Source organism: Diceros bicornis, chromosome 2 (assembly GCF_020826845.1).
Source record: "Diceros bicornis minor isolate mBicDic1 chromosome 2, mDicBic1.mat.cur, whole genome shotgun sequence".
Lineage (NCBI taxonomy): Eukaryota > Metazoa > Chordata > Mammalia > Perissodactyla > Rhinocerotidae > Diceros > Diceros bicornis.
In genome coordinates, this window is record NC_080741.1 from 20,687,950 (window position 1) to 20,714,765 (window position 26,816).

The 26,816-nt window shown below is 42.3% G+C and overlaps 1 protein-coding gene and 1 non-coding gene across 2 annotated transcripts in view; one reads left to right on the forward strand and one right to left on the reverse strand.

Annotated features, from left to right (window-relative positions):
• The window catches only part of NEK11 (NIMA related kinase 11), a 226,080-nt gene that overhangs the window by 3,026 nt on the left and 196,238 nt on the right, over positions 1–26,816 (reverse strand). The window lies entirely within an intron of this gene.
• Positions 17,777–17,882, forward strand: LOC131421573 (U6 spliceosomal RNA). The gene has a single exon (XR_009223907.1). It is a non-coding gene; the product is annotated as a U6 spliceosomal RNA (small nuclear RNA).

Consider the following 26,816-nt stretch of genomic DNA (forward strand, 5'->3'; position numbering starts at 1 on the left):
TGTCACCATTCTCTTGACTTCAGTATTCTTGGTCACTGATTTTGGGCTGTCCCATATCCACTGATCATTTTCTTCACCCTCCTCAGTTGCCCATTTTCATGATCATACCCTTGACCTCATCAGCACCAATGACTACACGACCTCTGGAGTTGATTTCAAGCCTTCCTCTCCATCGCCATCCCTTTATACTCCTCCACCATACTTGCTCCAGCTATTCTGCCACCTCAGGGTCACCTGCAACCCTTCGGTCCTCCTACCATGATGATAATTACCCTCCTTGTGTCCTCACGTCCCCATCTCCCCTGTCCCCAATTAGATTTCATGGTCTGTTATCATAACCACAGCCTTGCAAACACCTTTGACTCTTTTACCCCCCTCTCCCTGTGTTAAACTCCTCTGGCAAAGTCATAATGGTTAGACCCAGATATCCACCTACTTTACACCTGTTTCTAACAACAGAACATTCCTGGAGAAAAACATCCAACCATGCCAACAGGTCTCATTTAAATAACTGATGATCAGAATTCAAAACGGCCCTCAGCACTGCCCAGGGATCCTGGTATGCTTATTTCCCACTGCTCAAAATAACAATTATACAACTTCTTCTTTATTCTAAAACTTGCTAAGCCCCCATCCTCATTCTCAGCTGATGATTTTACCTAATATCTCATTGAGAAAATAGAAACAAACACCTGAAAATTCTCTCATCTTCCCAGCACCAAAACTACCCACCTACCTGCGTTGGCGGCTACTCACTCGGCCTTCCCTCTGTGACTAGTGAAGGGATCATCCTGCTCCTATAAAAGACCACACTCTCCCTGAGTGCTCGGGTCCTGGCCTCTGTCACCATCGCAGTGACTTTCCCTCCTGCGGTTATCTTCTTCCCCCTGTCATCACTATCTACCTCTTCCGGAGCATTCCTATCGGGAGAGAACACGCCCTCTTGCACTTACTACCTCCTTTCCCCTAAAAATATATGCTGATTTCACAATGTTTCCTAGTTTAAATGGCACCAGTCTCCACCCGATTATGCAAGCCAAGTGATTCTTGATTCCTTGCTTTCTCTCTTACATTAATTCCATCAGCATCAGCAAGTCTTGTAGTGCTTCTCAAACTATCTATGATGAAAACCAGTTTTTTCTTTTTAAATTTCCAATCCATCATGGACTCATATGTGGGTCTATTGCCCATAACTAATACGCAGCTCATGTCTTACACAGCTCCTGCTGCACGTAGCATCCCAAGGGAATTTGACAAGACTCACACCGGTCTCTATCCCACTCAATGAGACAAGTCCACTCATCAAATGTTTAGAGGTCGTGGCAATGTTAGTTTGCTATAACAGTCTCTAAAAACTTACTCTCAATTTCTGCTCTTATTTCATGTGGATTGGTAACAAGTGATGTGTGGACCAGCACCATCCTCAGACTACACTTTTTTTTGTTTTGAGGAAGATCAGCCCTGAGCTAACATCCATGCTAATCCTCCTCTTTTTGCTGAGGAAGACCGGCTCTGAGCTAACATCTATTGCCAACCCTCCTCCTTTCTTTTTCCCCCAAAGCTCCAGTAGATAGTTGTATGTCATAGTTGCACATCCTTCTAGTTGCTGTATGTGGGACGCGGCCTCAGCATGGCCAGACAAGCGGTGCGTCGGTGCGCGCCCGGGATCCAAACCCGGGCCGCCAATAGCAGAGAGCGTGCACTTAACCGCTAAGCCACGGCGCCGGCCCACAGACTACACTTGGAGAAGCATGTTGTAGATGCTACCTCCAAACCATTTGTTTCTCTCTATCTCCACTACCACTACCATGGTTTAAGCTCTTATCATCTCTCCCCTGGACCTCTGTAATAGCCTCCTGGTTCCATTTATTATTCAACAATCCATTTTCCACGTGCTATGGCCAGCGTGAACTTTTAAAAATGTAAATCAGATCCCATCTCTTCCTTAACACTCCAACGCTAACACTCCAACAGACTGCTATGACACTAGGGTATGATCCTTTCTCTACTCTCACTTATCAGCTTGGGCATTATCTGTCTCCTTCCTTCCTTCACCAAACTTCTCCGTCTTGTCCACACTCTGTCTTAGCCACTATGCTGCAATCACACCTACCTACTTTCTGTTCCTTAAATACAACACAAGCTTATTCCCACCTTTGGGCCTTTGCACTAGCTGTACCCTCTTCCCTGGAATGCTTTTGCCATTGATCTTTACATGGCCAACTCCTTCTTGCCATTCAGATCTGAGCCTAAGTATCACTTTCTCAGAGAAACCATTCCTGACTACCCAGTCTAAAGTAGCCATCCGGCTGTTCCATAGGCTCACACTACCTTAACTATTAGCACAGCACTTATCACTCTCTGATATTTTTCTTCTATCTCTTGTGTATATTTCTTTATTGTTGGTCTCTCCCCACCCCCCTAATTGCATACAAGTTCCATGAGGGAAGGACCCTGTGCCTAGAACAGGACCAGGCATGCAGTAGCACTCAGGAAATATTTGTAGAATGAAAGAATGACCCATACAGCCATTAAGTGTCATGAGAAAAACATGAAGTGCAATGAAAGTTCACAGTTGGGAAAATCAGGGAACGCCCTAGGGAGGAGGGGAAAGCACCATCTAACTCGGGCCACAGCAGCTGGAGGGAAGCCAGGTGGGAGCCAACAGTGGGAGCACTGGGGAATCAGCGAGTCAGCTGGGCGGGTGAGCAGGACACATGAAGAAGGGGGTGAGAACCACACGAACATAACGTAGAAGAAACTTTAGAATTTGATTAGTAATATCAGCCATTGATAATAAAGAAGCCTAAAAATGTTCCCTGAAGCTATAATAACTAACAGTTTTTGAGCTTTCTCTATGTGCCAGGTTCTATTCTGAGCACTCCCTCATAATATCCCATTAAATCCTCATAACAACCCTAAGATAGATATTATTATTATTCCCATTTTATGGGTGAGGAAACAGATATAAAGGACATTAAATCACTTGCCCACCACCACACAGTTTTTAGGTGGAGCTGGGAATTGAATTCCAGCAGTCTCCCTCCAGGAATCATTCCTTTCATCACTATGATATGGACTTTGGATTCAGAGAGACTGGAATGGAATCTTGGCTCTACCCTTCACTGGCTGGGTGAGCTTAAGCCAGTTACTTAACCTCTCTGTGCCTTGTATTTTTCATATTTAACTGGAGATTACACACACACACACACACACGCACACACACATCTTAGCAGAGTACCTGTCACCTACCAGGCACTGGTAGGTGTTTTACTATCGTACACATTATTGTTGCTTTCCCAATGGTGAATTGTACAGTAATCCCATTTCAGTTTAACTGGAAACTTCAAGCAATTTTGTAGTTCTACCGCCGGTTAAGAGACTATTTTAAGTATTTTTATCTTCTCTGGCTGAATTTGAAAAAGAAAATGACACAAGAAGGCCAGTGGCACAGTGGGAATAAAAAAAAGTAATTTTGTAGAAATAATCATGAAAACCTAGTTTAGCAGAAAGCATTAAGAGAACACATAGATTATTCTTCAGGCACAGTTTAAGGAAACTTTGAAAGTGATTTATAGAATACAAGAAATCCCTGCACCTCAAATATGTATCAGCCACTGTCGGACCAGGATGGTGCCATGCATATTTCCTTTAATACTGCTGTCTTAACCAAAACGTGGTGGTAACGAGCAACAGGAACCTTTACTAAGGATGGATTTTATACCCCTTCTCTCCACATCTAGTATTTCAAATGGCTGTCTCCAAATCTGGAGGGCAAAGACAGAGTAGATCTCTCTACAGAGGCAGACAACTGCACTGTTGATGCTTTGGCAACATGGGTCCCCCCCAAGACGGGACATGTGACTCTCGATGGTGCTTGCCTTCTGCTCTGTCCACCCCGGGCAGCAGAACCTTGAGTGCAACTGTTGGTTGGGTACCCTGTTAAAGCTAACCATTCCTGTACGGGTTATTTTATTTGTGACCTAAACATCTGCCATTGTTCATATCACAGTAAATGCAGATGGATACACTCACTGACTTAAAAACAAACTCCAGCTAGGTATTGTTTATAAGAGGCAGGCCTAAAACACAGGGCATTGAAAGGTTGGAAATAAACAAATTAAAAAAAAAAAAGAATGCCGGGTAAATAATAACCAAAAAGAATCTGGGGGGTAGTTGTATTAATATGAGACAAAATAGATTTTAAGAAAAAAAAGCATTATTAGGATAAAGAATGCCACTAGATGATGAAAACAGTTCAGTTCACCAGGAAGAAATAAAAATTTTTAACTAGTATGAATCTAATAAAGTAGAATCAAAATACTTTTGGGAGAAAATGTCTCCATTGTGTAGGATTTCAATACGTCTTTCTCAGCTATTGATAGGTGAAGCATTTGAAAAATTAGTAGTGACACAGAAAATCTGAATGCACTTAATAAGACATATATGGGACATATACAGACATAGATACATAAATAGACATATATAGGACCCTCTTCCTCCTGACGATTATAGGACCCACATTCTTCCCAGACTCTCAGGTAACATTTACAAAAACTGACCACATACTACACAACAATTCAAATCTCAACACATTTTAAATAATTAATTTATACAAAATCTAATTATCTGACCACAATACAATTGATAGAAATCTGTAAAAATTATGGATTAAACATTACCGTGTTTGTAAATTTATTTATTCTAAATAAATTATGATGGATGAAGAAATCAGGCATGCTATAAACAAACTCATTTTAAGCCCAAAGAAAAGTGATAGGTCTTCTGTCATTGTAATATTGCAGTGTAAATTTATTCTGACACTCGGAGAACACGCTGTAATATTTCTGCAATGATGCATTTGCGTATGTTAGGAATCACAAAATAGAAAATTCTATTTAAGGGGACTCTCTTGCTGTTATCCAAGATCTGGGAAGAGAGGGGAGTGCTCCCTGTGCTGTTCAAATTAATGAAAGGTTCCAAGTTTGTTTTTTCAAAGGGAGGGAAGGGAGAGGGGGCAGGAACCACCCCTTTAGTTAGGCGGGTATCACAAATAAAAAGAACTTACCTTTTCAAATGAAAAGAACTTGCATTTTTATTCTTTTCCATCTATTTCTTCCTATGCTCTATGTCCTTTATTAATTTTATCATCTTGTTCAAAAGTCTTTTAAGTTTCTAAGGGATCCTAAATAGCATCTTAGTCCAGATGCTGCATTTACAGGCCGGTGCCCTTTGGGCTAGATCGTCATCCTGCCCAGACCAACGGCCCCGGACACAGGGGAAGTGGAGGAAGCCTCCCTAGGTTTCCGAAGAAGCTCCAGCCGCCTGGAGCAAATCCTGAATATATGTGTGAGGCTGACTCCTCAGCTGAAAAACTCCATTAAACTGAAAGTGAGCACTTCCTCTCTCCCCTGCCTATCTCTTCCAAACTCAACCTCTCATCCTCCAAATTCCTTTACCGACCTCTTCTCCTGTTTACTATTTATTTGCAAACAATATATTTTATCACATCTATTTATTTGCCCATCAACTACTGATTGCTCTGTGTGCCCTCTAATTACCTATCTCTCTTAGGGGCTCTAAAGAGGAGGGCTATGCAATATGACCTCAGCAAAATAATTAAATTAAAAAAAAAAAGAGGAGGGCTATGTCTGGGTAGTTCTATAAGGATGTCAAATAAAAATGTCCTCACATTTTAAAATAATTTTGATTTTGAAACAATCTCACACTTACAGAAAAGTTACAGGTATAGCACAAAAAACTCTTTTTTCCCTGAGCCTTTTGAGAATAATTTGCTGACCTGATGCCTCTCCCATACTTTGAGTGTATTTTCTATACTCTCTTACATAACCACAGAACAGCCATCAAAATCAGGAAATTAACATTGATACAATACTGTCACCTAATTTTCTAATCCACTCAAGTTTCCCCAATTGTCCAATAACACCCCTTATAATAAAAGGATCCAGGTCCAAATGATCATGTGTTGCATTTATTTGTCATGTCTCTTTACTCTCCTTCAATGACCTTGACACTTTCAAAGGTTTGAAGCAAGTTATTCTGTAGAACATCCCTCAATTTGCATTGCCTTTGCCTATAGGAGTTACCAACTCTCACCCTTGGGCTCTCCCTCCTTTTATATATTAGTCTGAAAGACAGGAGAAGGGCCTTCTGTTAGCTCAGGGCATTATTAGAGAGCTCCACCTACACCACTTCAAGAAAATTCTCCCTTCTCTTGGGTCCAAAAATTGGCCTGGTAGTAATAGTACTACCCTGTTGCTTACAGGTGCCTAGTTCATGATTCTTCCCTACAGCTTTCTTCCTAGTGTACTGTAAGAAATAAGGGGTTCTCTTGGGGAAAGGAAGCAGCTTGTGAAGTAAGCATTCAGAGGCTCAGGAAAGAGTGCCCTGAACATTCCACCCACTTGATATCTCCACTTGAATGTCTGGGAGGCATCTTATAGTCATCGTGCCTAAGTGAACGTCTGATCTGCCCTTCGAAATATCCTAAAGCTGTAGCCTTCCTCATTTCTGTTCAGGTCAGTTGCTGCCTTCCATTCGCTCAGGCCAAAACCCTTTGAGTCATCCTTGACTCTTCTCTTTCTCTCATACCACAGTAAGTCCAGTGTCTCTCATAATCAAACCAGTTAGTAAATCCTATCAGCTCCATTTTCAAAATGTATCTGGGATCCCAACACTTCTCACCATGTCCACCACTACGCCTCTGGTCCAGGCTCCCATCTTCTCTCCCCTGATGGCTGCAGTGGCCTCACCCGGGGTCCAGCTTCGATCCTCACTCCCTATGGTCTTCTGTTAACTCAGTACCAGAGTGAGTCAGATCCCTTCACTCCTCTGCTCAAACCCTCTACGGGGCTCCCCATCTCACTCAGAGAGAAGTCAAGGTCTTTCCAGTGGTCTACAATATCCTGAACGATCTTCCCACCACACCTCTCCAAATGCGTCTCCTACCCCCCTCCCCTCACTCACTCCATTCCAGCCTCACTGGTAGGCAATCCCACCTCAGGGTTTGCACCTGCTGCTCGCTCTGACTAGAATGCTCTTTCTCCAGATATCCATGTCTCTCTCCCTCCTCCCCTCCAAGTCTCTGTCCTCAGGTCGTCTTCTCAGAGACCTGACCACCCTCTTCAAAACTCTACCTTTACTCCCATTCTGCACTGCCTGTCCGCTTCCCCTGCTCTGTATTTTCTTCTTAGCCCCGCTACTTTCTAGCATACTCCGTTTTTCCCTAACATTTTATGATCTGTCAATCATCCTACTGGATTATAAGGTCCATAGGGCATGGATTACTTTCATCTTTCTTGTTCACTCATCCCATTGCCTAGAACAGTGCCTGGCACATAGTAAGTACACAGTAAATACGTGCAGGGTGAATGAACAGATGCCTTGAAAGTCAAACAGGAAAGAAACATGGCGATGTCGTACAATTTTATTTAAAAATACATGCATCCCCAGTGTTTGTTCTAAGAATTAGCACAGCGAAATTATAACAATTTTGCTAAGTATAAGATCATTTTTGTGAGTTTTAGTTGTCGTCTTTCAAGATAAAGCTCCAATCAAGTGTAGTTTCCATTATTTCTTACAATATTTTCATCCCTATTTCAAACAGATTGGCTTTATGGGGACTGTATGGTCATCTCTGGATGAAAATGACCTCCTGTATTTCTCTGAATGGGAAAAACAAGCCTTACTTTAAAAAAATTCTCTGGTGGAAGGGACTGTGTTCCTGCCGTCTTCTTTCATACTTGCGTGCACGTGGCCATCTGGAGAGCAACTGAGATCTACCCAAAGCTGCCAGAAGCCCCAGCTGCCCCACGTGCATGAGGCCTTGGAGGGAGTGAGCAGCCACGACAGCTGTGCAACAGATGTCCCCGTCTGCCGCGGGAGTTAAATACGGCAGAGAGCAGCAGCTGAGGGAATTTCAGCCTCCTGTTCTAAACAATATTTTAGCTTCACAGCAGAAAATGTTTAACACATTCCCCTCTCCTAGAAAAACAACAAGCAATTTCTCTTCAGAGAGAGGGAGAAAGACTGAGTTGCCACCAGTTCTGATGGGTCATCAAGTTCGCAAGCTCCCTCATCCCTATTCCTTTAGGAAAACTCACAGAAAAGGGTCTCTCCCTTACCTTGCAGCTGATTTGCCTTGCAAACCATTTCTCTGCCCAGTAGAGTTCCCCAATAACGGCTACATATATATTTTTGTTTCCAGATTAATTAACCACTTGAGGAATGTAAAACTGAAAGCAAAGGACTTCTGTTTGTTTTCAGGTCTGCTCCCGCACTCAATGTGGAGCCCTTAGGGACACAGGACCTTTCTTAGTCATCTTTGCATCCAGCACGGTCCTGGCACAAAATGGCACCTATGTCGTCCAGTCATCACATTGTTAATGAGCCCTTAGTACCTGCCAAGTGCTGGGTACCCAGCCATAAGCCCCTGACCTCACAGAACTCATATTTTAGTGGGAAGCTGACAGATATTAAACAAGTACACAAACAAATAAGGTAATTTCAGATTTTTGTCAATACTACAAAGAAACTAAAACAGGGAAATGGAAGAAAGAGAGCAGGGCTGCCTAGAAGAGAGTTTGGACCCCCTAACAAGAGTGGAGGCAGAAAAGATGTTTCCAGGGGCTTTGGTACAGGCCCCCCGTTTTTGACCACCAGGCCCTATCATTTGAAGCAGCTGCCCATCTTCTTGACTGACCCTAATGCAGAGGAAGCTAGACCTGCCTCTAACATGTGTGGGGATGTGGCAAGAGCACAGATGGAGACCCACGCTTGTCTAAATGATTAAAAGTTATGACCCACAATAACAAACTATTAAATAATATATGATCTACCTTCTTAATTTGACAAATTAACTTTATAAAGACCTGGAAGGCCAGGCTTGCATTCAGGATTCTTGGACTCCTCAGAGTTCTGTGTTGGAATATGGCAGAGATGGGTGAGCCAGCCCCTGGACCCTTAACCCTAGCTGTTGTCCTGCCCCCTTCTCTTCCCCTCCTGGCTCCATCTCCCACTGTGAGGGGGCTTTTGCATATACATTTGATACCTCAGCCCCTGTATCCAAGATCCACCCATACCTTTTGCAAATAGCCACCCCGTGGCCCCCCTCATGTTTAGGGGTGTGCAAAATGGCAGCACAGACCACTATGGGAGGAGGGACCAGAGGCAGAGGCCACCGACTCTGGAAATGGGCTTGGAGCCATCTGGGCAAAGACCTTCAGGTCCTAGGTAACCAGGGCATGGTCTAGAAGAGGAGACACAGGCTCTGGGTATGCAAGGGCCCTTGGCCTCATGGACTCTCCAAGAATGGGGAGGAATGCGGCTGGAGGATGACCAAAGTGGGGCCCTCTACAGTACAGGCCCAGTGCACACTTCTTCCTGGGGCCTAGGGAGGGAGGATACTGGAGGAGGGAGGATACTTCTGCTAATATAATTAAAGAAGGCCTCTCTAAGGGGTGGGGGTAGGGATGACATTTGAATGGAGACTTGAATGGTAAAGACAGTCACACATGCCAGGATCTGGGAGAAGAGCATTTGCAACTGAAGGAAGAGGAAATGCCCAGGCACTATAAGCACTGTATGGAAGAAAAGAAGACTGGCGTGGTTGGGGCCTATTTCAGAGAAGAATGATAGTGTAAGTGAGCATAAGTGAGGCCATCTTGTTATGCTAAATGGCCCCAGTCCCTCCTCTGTGTGACTACTTGCTGCTCGGCATGTACTCTAAAAAACACACTTGCTCTCCTGATTTAAGGCTTCCACTTATGTATGTACTCCCCTATAGCTTGATAAATTAAAACTTTGCTCTATGAGTTTTTCCCAAGGAACAGGCTGACCACATGCAGGAAACAAACCTACGAGATATTCAACATCACTGACAGAAGAAAAGAACAATGAAAGACCCTGGAGTCTGTCATGCCTGAAGGCTGACATTTCTGAACCCCCTCTTTACCACCTATTTTCCCTATATAACTACCTCAAGATTCTGTAATCTTTGAAGATGGCTTTTTTTGAGATATTAGTCTGCCATCTTCCTGATTACGCCAGCTAATTGAATTAAAACTTCCTTTCTCGATCCCTAACTCATTGTGATTAATTGGCTTAGATCGCAGCGAGTAGAGTGAGCCCATTGCTCGGTATCAATAGGAGATGAGGGCAGATGGTTACGTAGGGGCAGAGACTTTGGAGGCCAAGGTCAAGAGTCCTGATTTGATCCTGGGTGCAAGGGTAAGCCTTTGGAGGGTTGACATGAGCTGAGCCCTGTTATAACCAGATCACTCTGGGTACTGTGTGAAATAGATGAGTAACAAGGAGCCACTGTCCAGAGCCAATCAACAGAAGCACCACTCAAAATGCTTCAGTTTCCTTTACGTAAGGATCCTTGTGATTAATTCTTCCCCAAATTATAGAGCCAATAAAAATACTCTCCTACCAAGCTGGTTTCTGTAACTCCTAGGGTTTCTCCTCACATCCAGGCCACCTGGAAGCTCAGAGCTGAGTCGGTGCTTATTTGGAGAGTAAACTGTTCATGTATCAATCTGGTATCCAATCTCAATTTTATATTTCACTACCCATATATGTTTTCATAAAGTTTTCTCAAAAGAGCATAAATTATAAGTAAATAACAATACTAATTACATACATAAGTAGTTGCAACTCAAGACTGGAATCTGACCAGCAGTTCTTTGGGCAATGTGTACACTGAAGTTTTTTCTTTGTTTGGTGTATTGGAATTATGGGGCAAGTAGCAAGAAGATTTTAAATGCACATTAGCCTTTGCTACTAAAAAATTATAGTGACTTGCTAAGACTCTTTTTCTAATCTTTACAAACAAATCTGTGCAATGTCTCCTCCCAACTTTATTACAAGAATGTCATAAATATTTTAAGATATACAAAAAAGTGTGAAGTATAATGCAATGAACACTCATACATCTAAGACCCAGTTTAAGGAATCCAGCATTAGCGAATACAGCTGAAGCTCCATGAATTCCCCTCCCAAATCATAACGCCCTCCAATCTCCAGAGGTAACCACTCTGAATCTGGTGTTTTATCATCACTAAGCATTTAAAAAATACTTTTACTATATGTGTAAGTATGTATCACTCAGAAACAAGTAGTACTGTTTTATGTTTTTACACTTTAAGTAAGTGGTATCATACTAAGTTTTTTTCTTGCCTTTTTTGCTCAAAATTGTCGATATTTATCCCCTTTGATTCTGTAGCTCATTGATTTTCACTGTGTGCCATTCCATTACTATTTCTCCTGTTGAAGTATTCATTCTCCTGCTGAAGTACATTTCAGGTTGTTTCTACGCCTCCCCCACCCCATGCTCACTTTCACTAATAAAGCTGCTGTGAACATTCTTGCACACGTTTCCTTGGATTCATTATATATAAAACTACAAAACATAAACATACATGGAAAACCGAGCTTTTCAGACACAGGTCCTACATTAAGTCATTATTTTCAGATTGATTTAATATCATTCATATTTGATCCTTTATAATGGCTTCAAGATGGATATTTTATAATAAGAAAATACAATCAAGAGAGGGATAGAATGATTTAAAAGTCAGAATTATGGAATTTTTAAAAAGCCCTATAAGGGTCATCTAATCGAATGCCTTCATTTTACAGACAAGGAAACCGATTCCAGAATGGGGAAGGGGCTCGCCCAGTGTGAGCAGTGGGCTACAGAGAGTGGATCCTATGCTGGGCCTCCACTGTGATGGACATATGCATGAAATAAATACAAAATAAATAAATCCCTTCTGTTCTCTAAGCCCTACTAAACAATGCACTGTGAAACGTGAACCACTAGATGAAGTCTTTCCTAGCTGAATTACAATTATGCTTCCTTTGACCAATTCAAACCACATTTTTCATTTTTCAAAAGTCAACTTCACCCCAGCTTTGCTGAAGTAGAAGCAAAGATGAGAAGATAAAACAGATTTCCTAATCAAACACAACAAGAATAATTAGATTCATAAAGGTAAATGAAAAGAAATCACAAAGGAAAAGAAATGAGAACATAAATACATTTGGAAGAATTTCTCAGAGCAAAGATGATTTCTTATGATTGGGAAACTATGGGTTTCCTTGGAGAAGAGTGAATTTAAAAAGCCACCTTCATTTGGTGAGATTCTACAAGGACTCTCTCCTTGCCCAAGCTTTAGCCAAGCTCCTCTGAGTCCTCTTCTCAATTAGGCTTCATCCTTGGCCTGTGGTCTTTGGCCTCTGTGCCCAGCTCAGCAAGAATCCTCCCAGCCTTGATATCTAACCAAATCCCTCTTAGTAATTTTCTATCCACTAGCCCCCTCACCCTGTCCATTGGCTATAAATCCCCAGCTGCCCCTGTTGTAATTAGAGCTGAGTTCAATCTCTCTCCCCTATTGCAATAGGCTTAACTAAAGTCTTCCTTGCCTGTTTAATTGTCTGGTGCAATTTTTCTTAACAGATTCACCTCTCAATGCCAGACTGTCACTGGGTACCATATTACAAACTGCCCATAATTATAACGGCTGTGTCTTGGTTAACCTGAGACAGTCTCAGTGCACACCTGACACAGGAGCATAATCACCAATGGTGCCCCATTCCACTGCCAAAAGTGTCCTGGTTTGGACAAGAAATTATACGGTCACCCATACATGGTACGAAATTTACTGTCTAGAGGCCCTCAATGACAAGAGGACCTGTTAGACTTTAAAAATGGTGCTACAGCAGGGCTGGCCCCATGGCGTAGCAGTTGAGTGCGCGCGCTCTGCTGCTGGTGGCCTGGGTTAGGATCCTGTGCACGCACCGATGCACCTCTTGTCAGGCCATGCTGTGGCGGCGTCCCATATAAAGTGGAGGAAGATGAGCATGGATGTTAGCCCAGGGCCAGTCTTCCTCAGCAAAAAAGAGGAGGATTGGCATAGATGTTAGCTCAGAGCTGATCTTCCTCACCAAAAAAATAAAATGGTGCTACAGCAATTATAAAGGACAAAAGAGAGCAGACTCATTAAATGAGAACACTCCCTTTTAGTCCCAACTCCTGAGGCATAGTTACATTTGATTTATATCATTGTATGTCCAAATTAAAATGTTTCTCCATAAATAAAAAATGATGGGTTTCATCACTCCGTCTCTCAAACATGTTCACACATTGCCTTTATTACACCTCTCCTTTGATGACGACAAATGGGTTTATCACAGCACACTTATCAGGAATGTGACTTGCATCCCAGAGCGAGAGAGAGGGAGGGAGGGAGGAGACAGAGACGAGGAAGGCCACTGTGGTACAGGCCTCAGGAAAAACAGCTGAGATTGGGGAATCACTATCTCATTCTCTGGTGAATTGCATTAAAGGATTGAAACAAATTTGCAAAAAAATAATTGAAGCTGACACCTGCTCTTGACAGGTGGGGACCAATCAAGGCTGAGCTGTGCTTTTGCACCTGCTATGGGGAGAGGACAGGACAGGAGGGAACCCCGTAAAGCCTTTCACCTGGAAACGCTGGGTTTCTTAATTGTCTTCTGTCCTGAAGCCAGAGGAGAAGATCCCTCACTAAGGTCAGGTTTGTGGATTGGTTTTAAGCAATGGGTTTTTTAGCTACTTCCACTTATTTGAAAATATCTGTAAAAGGCCCTTATCCTGCAGAGCTTTCTCAGGTCAGATGGGATGGGATGAGAACTACAAACTCAGTCGGCAGGGTCTCAAGCACAAGCTTTCAGCCACAGATGGGTGGAGGGCAGAGGCGAAAGGGTTGGATCAGAAAATCTCCAAAGTTTCCTCCTACCTGGGAAGTCTAAGATTCTGCCCTCCAGTGGACTCTCAACATGGGTTTGTTAACCCCATTTTACAGGTAGGAAGATTCTAATGAGGCGAGAGCAAGGGCATTAAAGGGGAGCCGAAGGCTTTTGACTTCAGCACTCTATGTGACCCGCAGGATCAGACTGTCAATTTAGAAGAGACAAACCAAGGCCATCACAAGGATGCCCCACTAAACCCACGCCACTCAGAGCATGATCCCAGCCCTCAGCATCACATCTCATGGGAACTTGTTAGAAACACAGAATCTCAGACCCCACCTCAGACCTGCTAAATCAGAATCTGCATTTAACAGGACCCCAAGTGACTCGTATGCACTTTGGAGTTTGAGAAACACTGGCTGGAGTTGTGGATTACACTTTGAATAGCAAGACTCTAAAAAGCATTTAAAGCTATGAATTAGCTTTTGACACATTATTCTGATGCTTTTATGGAATCAGGCCAGCTTTCCAAGCTCTGAGGCATCACTTCCCATACCAGCACCTTCTACCGAATTACTAAATTTACTTTTTTAATATGAGTATAAATCTGATAAGAGTAATAGAAAAGGGACCTCCATCAATTTCAGGCTGAAGTGCTCACTCGCTCTCCCTCTCTCCCTCTCTCCCTCCCTCTCTCCCTCTCTCCTCTCTCCTTCTCCCTGGATCCCTGGTACACAGGCTTGCATTGATAATAATCCTGCAATCATAACACACTGAGCATTATGTTTGTCTTAGGAGGATACCAGCCTTGTTGGGGTTGGAGATTAAGAATTAAAGTTTGTTTGGTAGTCTGCGGGGTCTGCTTGCCCATGTTTTCTGCTGACGCTTAATTCTGCACCAGCTAAAATTCTCTTTGCTTAAATTAGCAGGAAACCTCTTTCCCTTCAATTCAGGAAATACTGTATTCTAATTCTGTCTTACTGATGATCCGACTGCGAAGTGACAACAAAGCATAAACCCGCGTTAATGATTTTTCTCTTGTTTTCTTTGTATCTAGGACAGATATCATTTGGTGTGAAATAAAGTTTCAATTAGGTCTAACACATGGGTAGTTTTGGGATATACTTGGGAAGAAACAGGGAAAATTCAATTGCAGGTTTTAGTTGAAGCATATGAAATTACTTTTTTTTTTTTTTTTTGTGAGGAAGACCGGCCCTGAGCTAACATCTGCCAATCCTCCTCTTTTTGCTGAGGAAGACTGGCCCCGGGCTAACATCCGTGCCCATCTTCCTCCACTCTATATGGGACGCCGCCACAGCACGGCCTGCCACTGCGGTGCATCGGTGCGCGCCAGGGATCCGAACCGGCGAACCCCGGGCCGCCTCAACAGAGCGCGTGCACTTAACTGCTTGCGCCACCAGGCCAGCCCCTGAAATTACCACTTTTAAAGGTTAAAAAAAGTCAAATACTGGCAATTTCATTTAGTCAACCTAATTAGAATGCTTCAATTTAGAATTTCTTGACCTAAGAAATATTAAGAGAGTCAAAAGTGCTCTTTGTGGAGGCTGGCTTTTTTTTCTCCTTGAAGATTTTTTTGGAAGTTGGGCAAATGCTTTGAAGGCTAGATAACTGTCTTTCTATACTAAGCAGCCATGGAGAAATGAGGTGTTCGAAGGTCAGGTTTGGTTATAGATTTAGGATGAATGGATGTGTCCTTGAAGGAAGCTTATCACCTTCTGAATCTGCGAAACATGTAAATGGCACCAGACCTCAACACACAAACGAGCATGAGTTTCTTTTCTACTTCCTCCTTACAGTAGGGCAGTTAATACCTGAACTCTGATAGGAGTAAGAAGGGAAGATATTTCCCCATCACCAAGTTAACACCACTCTTTAGCTGGAATGTGGGAGAGGAAGTCAAAGTGAAGTATAAGAGTCTAGCCCGTTGGGCCGGCTGGGTGGCGGGCGTAGCGGTTGAGTGCGTGTGCTCCGCTGCTGGTGTCCCGGGTTCGGATCCTGAGCGCGCACCGACACACCGCTTGTCTGGCCGTGCTGAGGCTGCGTCCCACATACAGCAACTAGAAGGATGTGCAACTATGACATACAACTATCTACTGGGGCTTTGGGGAGAAAAAGGGGGAAAAGAAAGGGGGAGGATTGGCAATAGATGTTAGCTCAGAGCCAGTCTTCCTCAGCAAAAAAGAAAGAGGAGGATTGGCATGGATGTTAGCTCAGGGCTGATCTTCCTCAAAAACAAAAAAGAATCTAGCCCCTTTCTTGGTTACTTATCACAACTATACTGTAGGCAAGTTGTGTTCCAAGGCACTCTGGGCATAATTCTATGCCCGCTCACAGTGTAATTGTGTGTTTACGTGTGCCAGCCAGGATCACACTTTGCGTAGCAAGTTAGGAAGCATGTCTTATTTGTAATGGTGTGCCTAGTGCCTTTAGGGAGCTTGCTGCACAGTAGGCATTAACAACTGTTTTATCTCAAAATTTAAAATTTTTTGAATAAATGATTTTTAATAACCAATCACATTAACAAAAATGGAAGATATTACCTTAAAAATCTTTGTGGGTTATGGAAACCAGTTCGCCAACAAATATCCAGCGTCACAGGCCCAAGCCGGTGGCATAGTGGTTAAGTTCCACACATTCCGCTTCAGTGGCCCTGGTTCGCAGGTTTGGATCCCAGGTGGGGACATACACCACTTGTCAGCCATGCTGTGGCAGCAACCCACATATAAAGTAGAGGAAGACTGGTACAGATGTTAGCTCAGGGCTAATCTTCCTCAAGCAAAAAAACAAGGAAGATTGGCAACAGATGTTAGCTCAGGGCTAATCTTCTTCAGGAAAAAAAAAAATCAAAGGTCACATCCTTTGAACCAGTAATTATAACAAAAGTTCACATCCAATGAACAAGTAATTACAAGACATTTATCTTAGGAAAAAGTCTGAAATTTGAAAACAACATTAGGTAAAAAAATATTTATGTCAACATTATACATGAGTTAAAAAAACTGAAAGCCCAAGAGTAGGATATTATATTATAGAGAAATTAATGATTTTTTTTGGAAAATTTAATAACATTGGAAAATGCTCAAGAAAGACGGGGGAGAAAAACCGTGACATTAACGACCTCCTTTTTGTTTTTTAACTTAGCATTACATCACAAAAATGTCCCAAGTTATTCAAAATTCTGCCAAAATAGTGTTTGTAACGGCTGTAAAATATTCCATTGGATGTAAATATAGTAAGTTAACTATGTTTTGTAAATACACACATGTACACACACACTAAAAAGTAACACACAGAGGGAATCATGTCATGCCTCTTCTACCCCTTCCTTTTCTCAGTTAACAATACAATCTAGAGAGCTCATCACATAAACACACACAGATCTTCCTCAATTCTTTTTAATGCCAGGCTAGTATTCCACAGCAGAGATACATGTTGATTTTTCAAAACAATTCTTACTGATACTCTTAGGCTATTTATAGTTTTTTGTTATTAAAACAGTCCTGCAATAGGTACCTTTGACATACATTTTTGTGCATTTATGCAAGTATTTCTGCAGGATAAATTCTGAAATTGTTGGATCAAAGAGAATGTTCATTTAAAAAATTTGAATAGACATTGCCAAATTGCCCTCCAAATTATCACACCAATTAACACTCTCTTCAACACTGTCTGAAAGTAGCTGCTTGATTTGAAAATGGAAATAGTGAATGGCTATATTTGCGTGTGTGTGAAATAGAGCTCACGAAGGCCAACAGTACTGCGGCAGAGCTGCGACTGAGGCCTCCCTCCCTCCTTCCTCACCTCCCTGCCCACTTTTTCTTCCTTCTCACTGTCTTTCCTTTCTTCTTTTCTTCCTGCTCTCCTTCCTCTCTTCCTCCTTGCCTTCCTTCCTGCCTACCTTATTATTTTATCTAATGGAAGAAGAGACGGAATGAAAATTAGAGTGAAGGCCAGTGAAGAGTTCATGTGGCACCTAGAGAACTGGAAGAAAGCCAGAAATGGGCTTAAAAGGGCAGCACACATAGTAAATGTGGAACAATACAGAGAAGATTAGCATGCCCCTGCTCGAGAATAACATGCAAATTTGTGAAGCGTTCCATATTTTTATGGTAACTATTTGAGGGGATGGATGTGTTAGCCACCCTTATTGTAGTAATCATTTCACAAAATATACGTATATCAAATCATCACGTTGTACACCTTCAATTTACACAGTGTTATACGTCAAATCTATCTTAATAAAGCTGGAAAAAAAGTTGGAAGCAGAGTGTTGTGGGAACATATGGGAATCTGCAGTGTAGGGTGAGTCAGACAGACTGGAGAGGACACTGGATGTGTGTCTAATCTTCCTGGGCACAGGACTCCCCTGAATGCAGACTCTGATTCAGGAGGTCTGAGTTGGGGCCTGAGATTCTGCATTTCTAATGGGTTTCCAAGTGATGCTGTGCTGGTCTGGGGCCACGCTTTGAGGAACAGGACTCAGTTGACAAAGCCCATTGCCAGAAACAACAGGCAGGAGCATTACTAATCAGGGGGGAGGGCTATGAGCATTGCTCTTGAGAGCCAAGAATGCCTCCTGCAAAAGTTACAAGGTGATGAAAGCAATGAGTGGGCCCAGTCTGTCATGACTGCTTCCCCACACCAGCATCAGGACCAAACACACACAACTTTCCACCTATGCTTATTTTTCCCACTCTTGCAGGAACTCTTATCTTGAAATCAGATCATGTTCTATTTGCTTCATCTCCAAAATTTTGTAATAACTTCTGTCACACAGGGTCCTCCAACATTTCCTTGATTCACGTAACATCTGGTGCTGCCGACACTGTCCCAGGTTTAAGTGGCCATTGCCTGCCTGAGGTTCAGGCCTGAGCGGACCCACAACCTGCAGCTGGCGGGATTGAGGCCTCACTCCAGTATTTTCTATATCGGATGTGAAGAACAAAACAGGAGTTATTGCCTGAAGGCCCAGCCTTCAAGTAGTTTCACCGCAGGCTTTATAGCATCTCAACTTCCTTTGGGATTAAACCTCTTCTACAAACTCCCCATTTTCCACTGAAATGTTTTCTGAAGTGTTACATTCCAGCAAAGCTAGAATCGTTAATATATGTTTAGGAAACAGGACTTTTTCACATCTAATTCTTGCCGTGTGATGATTTCTCTGCCATCAGTCCTTGCAAATCAAGGGAAGTGCAAACGCTAACTTTAAAAATTCACAAGCTGAAGTTGAAAGGAACATTTTTCCCCTCTCTGATCCAAGCCAGACAGTGTTTGATGCTGGCATACCTCGATTTTCCCTCTCTCAGCTACTGCCTAAGGATAGAGAGACAGGGAGATACCAGTAAACACACAGACACAAGCTCAAAATACCGGCAAGAGCTCAGGCTTGGAGCCTTAGGAAAACTAGTTAATGCTTGTTCTTCTTTTCAAAACATAATCAAAAGGACAAGACTCGGAATAGCGCAGGTCTTAAGAACTTTGTCCCCTGATGAAGCTGTTGAATGCCTCGTCTGTGTCTACACCCAAGAAAGGTGTTTGCATTTAACAAATGGGTTCAATGTGAGTGAGTGGTGTGTTTCTCTAACGCCTGGGGGGATGTACAGAACTAGCTTTATAAGTGATAGATACAAATTAAAGATCCATGAGAAAAGTTTATAATATGCTTGTATTCACTTTAAATTTGCTCTAATTAGGGACCATTAAAAAATATAATGATTAGCAATTAGGTTGTTTTTATGCTTGAGTCACGCTTTCATTTGCATTAAAAAGTTCTATTTGAGTAGAAAATCAGAGAGGATTAATGTTCCTTTCCTTTTTCAAGAAATTAGGCTATTTCAACCATATGTTTATAATAACCACAAAACTGTCTACCTGGTGTACGAAAGAAAACAAACAGCTTTTTGAGTTATTTTTACATATACACACAAAGACAGCCATAAGAATCTTTATGCATCTGTACTGATGTCAAAAGACATACAAACAGGGAAGCTGAGAGAGGCCTGTCCCAGGACAACTGAATGTTAAGGCTCTTTTCCACCAAAGATGCTAAAGGAATTGCTCAAGTTTCATGGAGAAGCACAAAGCACATACCATGGTTCGAGAATGCCTTTGAGGTGGGGCCGGCTGGCAACTTGCGCCAGTTACTAAGCTCCAAACCCATTCTTCTGTTCTCGACCTTGTGATGCTGGGTCCAAGACTCTGCTGACCATATTTTAGCTTTGCCCACTGCTCCCTATTAGGTTCTATCAATTGGGGGTGCTAGCGGGAGACAGGAAGGCAGGAGGAGAAAAAAGGGACTTGACCTTCAGTTCCAGTGAATGTCATGTCAACATGTCTTCCAGCCAGCAATAGCTGAATCCAGTTTGCAGTTTCTCCAACATTTGCAGACCCAGCTCCATCGTTTCCCCTCAGAGACACCAGAGGCAGGCAGCCTTTCCTCCGAAATCTGAGGACGACCCCACGAAGCCCCTCCTCCAAGCTCAGAGCCAGCAGCAGAGCCAAGCAGGGGCCCCTCCCTGAAGGTCTGAGTCTGCTCTCTGGGCCCCTCCTCCAAGCCTCTAAGTTTTCTAGTCCCAAACTCTTCCTTTTACTCTCCCTGCTTCCCTAATAACTGCTTAACAATTCTATATTGAATTCTCTCCATTAAATAATTGGTGTGGTTTCTTTCTCCTAACAGGACCCTGACTGATAGACATGTTAAGAAAGGCTAGGCAGGATTCCTTTCCAAGACATAACATTCTCTAAGCACAGAAGATTTTCTTATAAAATTTGTTGTGCAATTTGACATTAAGTCAGCTGTGGGTTAAACTACCTGGTCCTTATTTGGAACATGAAAGATGAGCACAAGAGAACCTATATCTCTCGATGGGTGTTCCATGAGCTTCCACATCCATCTACCGCTATCCATGCTCTAACAGTAAATAGGATCAATAGGATGTGAGGTGATGTGAGATGGTGGTTACAGGATTCTACACTTTGACTTCCATAATGCAACACACACACACACACACACACACACACACACACACACATATGCTTTCTTGGATGGAGAAATTGGAAGAAAGCAATGAGACAGATTTCTGGAGATGAATCTGGAGATTCACAACGAGAATCCCAGGTACAGTTAGGTGAAAATTATACGTCATTACAAGAATAAATGCCAGCCTTGTTAAGTTGGCAGCTGACAGTTATTTCCTTGTAAAGTGGCCTAAAAAGTAAATGTATCTTGATTTGAAAACCTTTTAAATGAGTGAAAAAGACCTGCCAATTCGTTTCTTTTTTGGAAAAGCAGTGTTGAAAGGCTGCTTGGTTCAGAGGTTAATCCAGGGGGCAAAACTACCACCCAGGCTTTGCACTAAAGAGCTACTGTCTTTGTAGGAGAAAAGCAACCAAGTGTTCTACAGTCCTGGTCATGCAAATTCCTAAGATCCTTTTGTTTGTGCTGGTTTAAAACAGCAAGATTACATACATGGAAACACAGAAATATAAAAATTTTCAGATGTGCTGTTTTGTCTAGAACACAGTGAGGACTGTAAAAACTTCCTATGTCTTGTCTCCTGTCTACTTCCCTTGCCTCCAGCTTTTCTCCTTCCTATTTAAGCCATCTGAAACAGGCACTCTGGGTGCCACGGGGTTCTGAGACTATTGGCTGAATCACCCTCACCCTATTCTAGATTAGCAGGGATCAACTTGAGTTTGTGATGCTTGTGACAGATCTAGAAGCTACTTATGAGGCTGAGTTGGCTGAACGTTCATTCAACAGACATTCAGCATCTTCTGAAGAAACAGCATCAGGCTATGAGCAGATTCCTCAGAGGGAGGATCTCTGGAGCCCACATCCACCCCGGACCCCACACTGCCGAGACTGGTACTCAGGAGACGTGGATGCTAGGTCTGTTCTGTAACACAGGTTGAAGCTTAGAGGATGTTCCCTTCGTCTGTAAAATGGGCTCACAGCTGCACTGCTTGTCCCCAGCCTAAATGTAAGGGTCAATGGGCAAGGAAGGCGTATGCTACACCATCTCTAAGGCAGGAGAACTGTTATAATTTTCACAACTTGGGCCCTGTGCATTCCCAGTCAGCCTGTTCTGGTCCTCATGTAGGAGAAAAACAGCAGCTGGACACAGTCATCAGTGTGGCAGGTAGTGATTCTGATACGAGAAGGAGGACGCCATTGGGGGCAAGGGGAATAAAAGTGACTACAGTTCACAGGCTTCTCCCACGTTCCTGGCACTGTGCTAATCAACACATGTTATTTAATTATTTCAATCCTGGGAAACAGGCATTGTCATCCACATTTTACAGATGGTAAAACTAAATCTCAAAGAGGTAACGCAACTTGTTCAAGATCATATTGTTGTTCAGTGACAAAGAGTCAGAGTTTGTACCTAGGTTTCCCTGACTCCAAGAACCATGCTCCTAACATCTCAGGGCAATCACACATCCTCATCCAAGTCCCCCCTCCCCGTTTTGGCTTTAGGTGCCTTCTCTCAGGTGATTAAAATTTTATGGGCAAAACATAACTTCTTAGGTGACTGTGATCTGGTTAATTTCTGAGCTTTTCTCTACCTGGAATTATGACAGGTTCTAATACTTTCCCAAGATAAGTTAAGCCAACCAGTTCTTTAAAATAAAAAATAAGTTCAAAACATCTCTAGCCTTTGTGGGCTTCCACTGAATTAGCCAGTAGATGTCTAAAACAATAGCCAGTAGTTTACAACTTTTGCTAAATCATTATCTTCTCTAGGACGTTTATCACTAGACCTTACTGATGTGCACACACCAAATGTTTGCAAGAACTATACCCTCCAATGATATCCCATGCAGTGCTGGTCTAGAGTGTCCCTCCCAGTGGCAAACATTTGCTGCCCTAGCACATTTTTTAATACTTCTGCTCTTGGATAATCATGCATTTTCCTAAACATTATTCACTCATCAATATTCAGCCAACACCAGGGAGTACAACAGTGTGCTTCTGTATGCTTTATTGCATTTAATTCGAGGTTTATAATAAACAAATGAGACTAGGCAACAGCATCTTTCCCTTTATCTTCCCCAGTATCTTTTCCTGCTTCCCTTTATGGAGCAGGAAAGAGAGGCTCAGGAAGTTTAGGCAATTTGCTCAAAGCTACAGAGCTGGTAAATCACAGAGGTGATTTAGAAGTTCCAGGCTTCCAACTTCCCAAGGCTGATACAGTTCTGGACGCACGTAAACAAAGGAACCCTACTGATCCACAGTGGAGTTTATGGGAGGGGGAAAAATAGTTAACAGGCCCAGTGGATATTTCCTTCCTGCCAAACATGGCTTAGGAAGAAGCTCTGTGATGCTCATGCTGTGGAGCTAGAAGCAAATAACTACACTGCATATTTACAGCCATTCCATCAAGGGTATTGATAACAGGCAGCTTAAAAAAAAAAATGAAACATCATTTTAGAGCACAGTTTGGATGATGCAAACTGCTTGAGATGCCACATTATGTTGTTATATAACTGCTGTCTTTTCCTGTATTTGTCATTTTTCTGCACAGATACACACTGTACTTTCTTCTATTGATGTTCAGAAGCAGTCAAGAAACACATCCCACTGCAGCTGACACTCAAAAGGTGCAAATTCCAGAGCCTCTGACATTGCTTTTCACTTTTAAGTTTGAAAGAATATTTGTCAGGTACTAAGTAAAAGTAAAAAATAAAAAAATCTGAGATGCAAGAGATTTAAAAAACATAAAATCTTTAGAAGGTAATAGCTAAATCATTCATCAGTGATGTTGTCTACAAAATGTCTCCCCACCTAGTCCTGAGAACTTGTCTTTAAGGCCCCACTGTCTTCCATAAACACCTCGTTATCAAGTATCACATGAAAACCCTGCTTCTCACTGCGGCCCTACACGTTATCTGGAGAAAACAAACCTATGGGTTTCTGAAAACCGCCCCTAAAGCCCATTTTCCTTAAGCCTAATCACAATCCACCTAGGAGATTACTATAGATTAGTGAGCAACCTTTTGGAGACTCAGAGAATGCAGTGAGAAAGAAACCCATTTTTTAATGCCCTCATATTTCATTCATTCACCCTCTCTCTCATCCATTTGTTATTTATTGAGTAACCTAATCTTTGTGCTGAGGAATCAGCAAAGAACCAGACAAAGAATCCTGTCTAAATCATCTCAGTATCTTTTTTCTATGGACAAGATGCAATAAGGAAATCATATAATCACATCTGCCTTTCAAAATACAATGTTTCACCCTCACATTTCTGAACATGAGGGGAGTTTTCTTTATAATGCTCTTCAGGCTGTCTGACAAAAGACTCCTCTCTTAATTTACTCACCACTCATTCTGCTCTTCCCTTTAGGCAGATAAGAGCGTCACACACACAAAAATTAGAAAGCATTTGGCTTGCGCCCAAACATCCTAGTCTATGAAGAATCTTGGTGTGATTTTGGGGGTAGTGACACCTCATTGTCTGGGAGTTGTGTTTAATGAGAACACCTTCTTGGGCTAATGCAGGCAGGGGGAAAGGAGGTAGTTCTACGGTGTCTCACAGAAAGTGTCATGGCGTCCATGCTTCTGATAGTGGGAGATCCATTTTAGCCTGGATCTTAACTAGGAAATGACTCTTTTTATGCCAATGACTTTTTTAATAAGTAACCCAAGTAACTTCAGAGCCTAACTTGTGTTGCTTGGGTTCTCCCAAAGACTCAATTGGGAAAGAATGTATAACAATGAGTTTTAATATGTTTTTTCCCATACCATGGCAGGCAGAATATTCACACAGAGAACAAGAAATCTGATATTAGAGAGAGCTACTGGCCAAACAAACAGCAGAAAGCATTCAGGGGAAGTAACTAGCACCTAGCATTTCACAGAGTGCATTAGAGGGTACATTACTTACAAAAACCAGCCAATAGTCATTGCACTTATATTGAATATTGAGAATCCTCAGATGCAAATATAAATAACTTTTGCAAATTATAAAAGGGCCCTCATACAAAGAACAGAGCATCCCAGTTCAGAACATGCAGAAGACTACCAGCAAAATGTGTGCCATACAAGGAGGAGAGAAATCTAGACGAGACTGGACAAGTCATACTGTAAAACGATAATCCCCAATTCTTAGAGAAGGAAGTGGAAATTTATTGTGCTCACTCCCTCTCGTCCTTTGCCCCTGTACATTCAGCCATCAGAATTTGTTTTTATATTCTGTACTCATAAATTGTTCACATGCCAGAGGGTAAAGTTGATCACACTCAACAAATCCTTGAGATGTTTTTAGACAGTTCTGATTTAAGAAACCCCTCCAGGTTTTATTATATTAAGGCCTTCCTGGCCATTATGGATAAGATTCTACTGCCTGAACATGGGCAAACCAACCCAGCAGAACCCCTCACTGAAGGCTGATGAGGCTCCACATTGAGTTACTAATCAATAATGGATAACGGATGTTATTTTGCGTCCTGCTTTTCTTAGAACGTCTATAATGGTGATTGTACTTCAACACTCATTGATTAGGAGTTGACCATAAAAATAGAAAGTCAAAACACTGTTAGTTAATTAATGCATAGCAGTAGGGAAACATACTCATCAAATCAGCCAAGGGTGTCCCTGTCATTTATTCCTCATAGAATTTAAATCAAAATCTGCCTTTAGTTTTGCTCTTACCCCTTTGTCAAGGGTCACATATTTTTAATTTAAAAAAGTGAGAAGCAAACATTTAATTCTAATTAAAATCAACAGATTGTAAATTCCCTAGAAAATACTCTAAGTTTTACTTTTGAAGAGAGTTTAGACCCTTAGAAGACTATACGTGATTTAGTTCATCATAGGACAGCTTTCCATCACCAAAGAAGCCACCTTTATGAAATTCACATCTGCATCTCCCGCAGAAGGATTGTTGAGGATGTGACTTCACTCAATATGCTCTACGTAAAACACCACATGAGAAGCTCTGTCTTCCTGAGGAACAGGTAGCACATTCAAATCCTGATAATGAGAACTAGGAACTGTATCACACTTCCCTTTTTTGACTTGGCCTCCTGGAAGCTCAGAGCCAAACTGTACGCTCAGTCACAGCAACTATGGTCAAACAGTGACTTCCTCAGTTTCTCTCTGATCTTCATTTTCTATTTATATTATTTTACTAGCCTTATTGTATATTGCATTTGATGTAAAAATAGATTACGTAAACTTCTCTCAAGTGTTAGAGGGAAGCTCTGATCAGCAAAACATGCTATTCATATGTGTCAGCTGCTAACTCAATTTTCAAATCCTTTTGACAAAGAGTTAGAGAATAAATAAATTTTTAAATGAAGTAGATTTTCAGTCTCTCAAAGGCAAAGATTGTGTCTGCTATTTCTCTCTTCACTCTATCATTCTCTGCAAACAGCAGGGGCTCAGTAAATGCCACTGATGGCAACAAGAACTAACACTTGCTTATTGAGGGTTTGGTCCATATTTCTTGGAACTAGATGTAAACTGGAAAGCTATTCTTGATCTCTAAATAAGAGGTGCAGGATAAGAAGACAGATGGAGAAGATCTTGGCTTCTCTGGTGAGCAGTTCTCTGATCTTATAGAGTTGGGCAGACTCTTAGAAGATCTACTCCTGTGTCTGGTGTGACTTGTCTGCAGAGAGCCCTGGGTGATGAGTTGGCTTTCTCCAGGCATCCCAGGAAAACCCTCTCAGTAGTTGTGTGCTTCAAGCAAAGGCCCACTCTTTAACTGCTAAAATCAAGAATCTGGACAATTCGACTCGCAGAAAATCTATTGAGAAACCTGAGTTCTCACCCTGTCTGGGATGACAGGCAGGGCACACATGGCATGCCCTCCCTCTGCCTCTCCACACTGTGCTGAACCTTGACGGTGGGGTCAGCAGTCCTGAGGTTTGTGATACCGAGAGACTCTGGACGACACCAAATGAATGTCGGGAGCACTCAGTACGCTGAGAAGGATTTTTCAGGAATTCACTGCGTGCCCTGGACCAGCAGTTCCTGAGACCCTGGCTGAGGTGCCGTGGCAGGTGGGGAAATGCACACCACCTAGAACCCA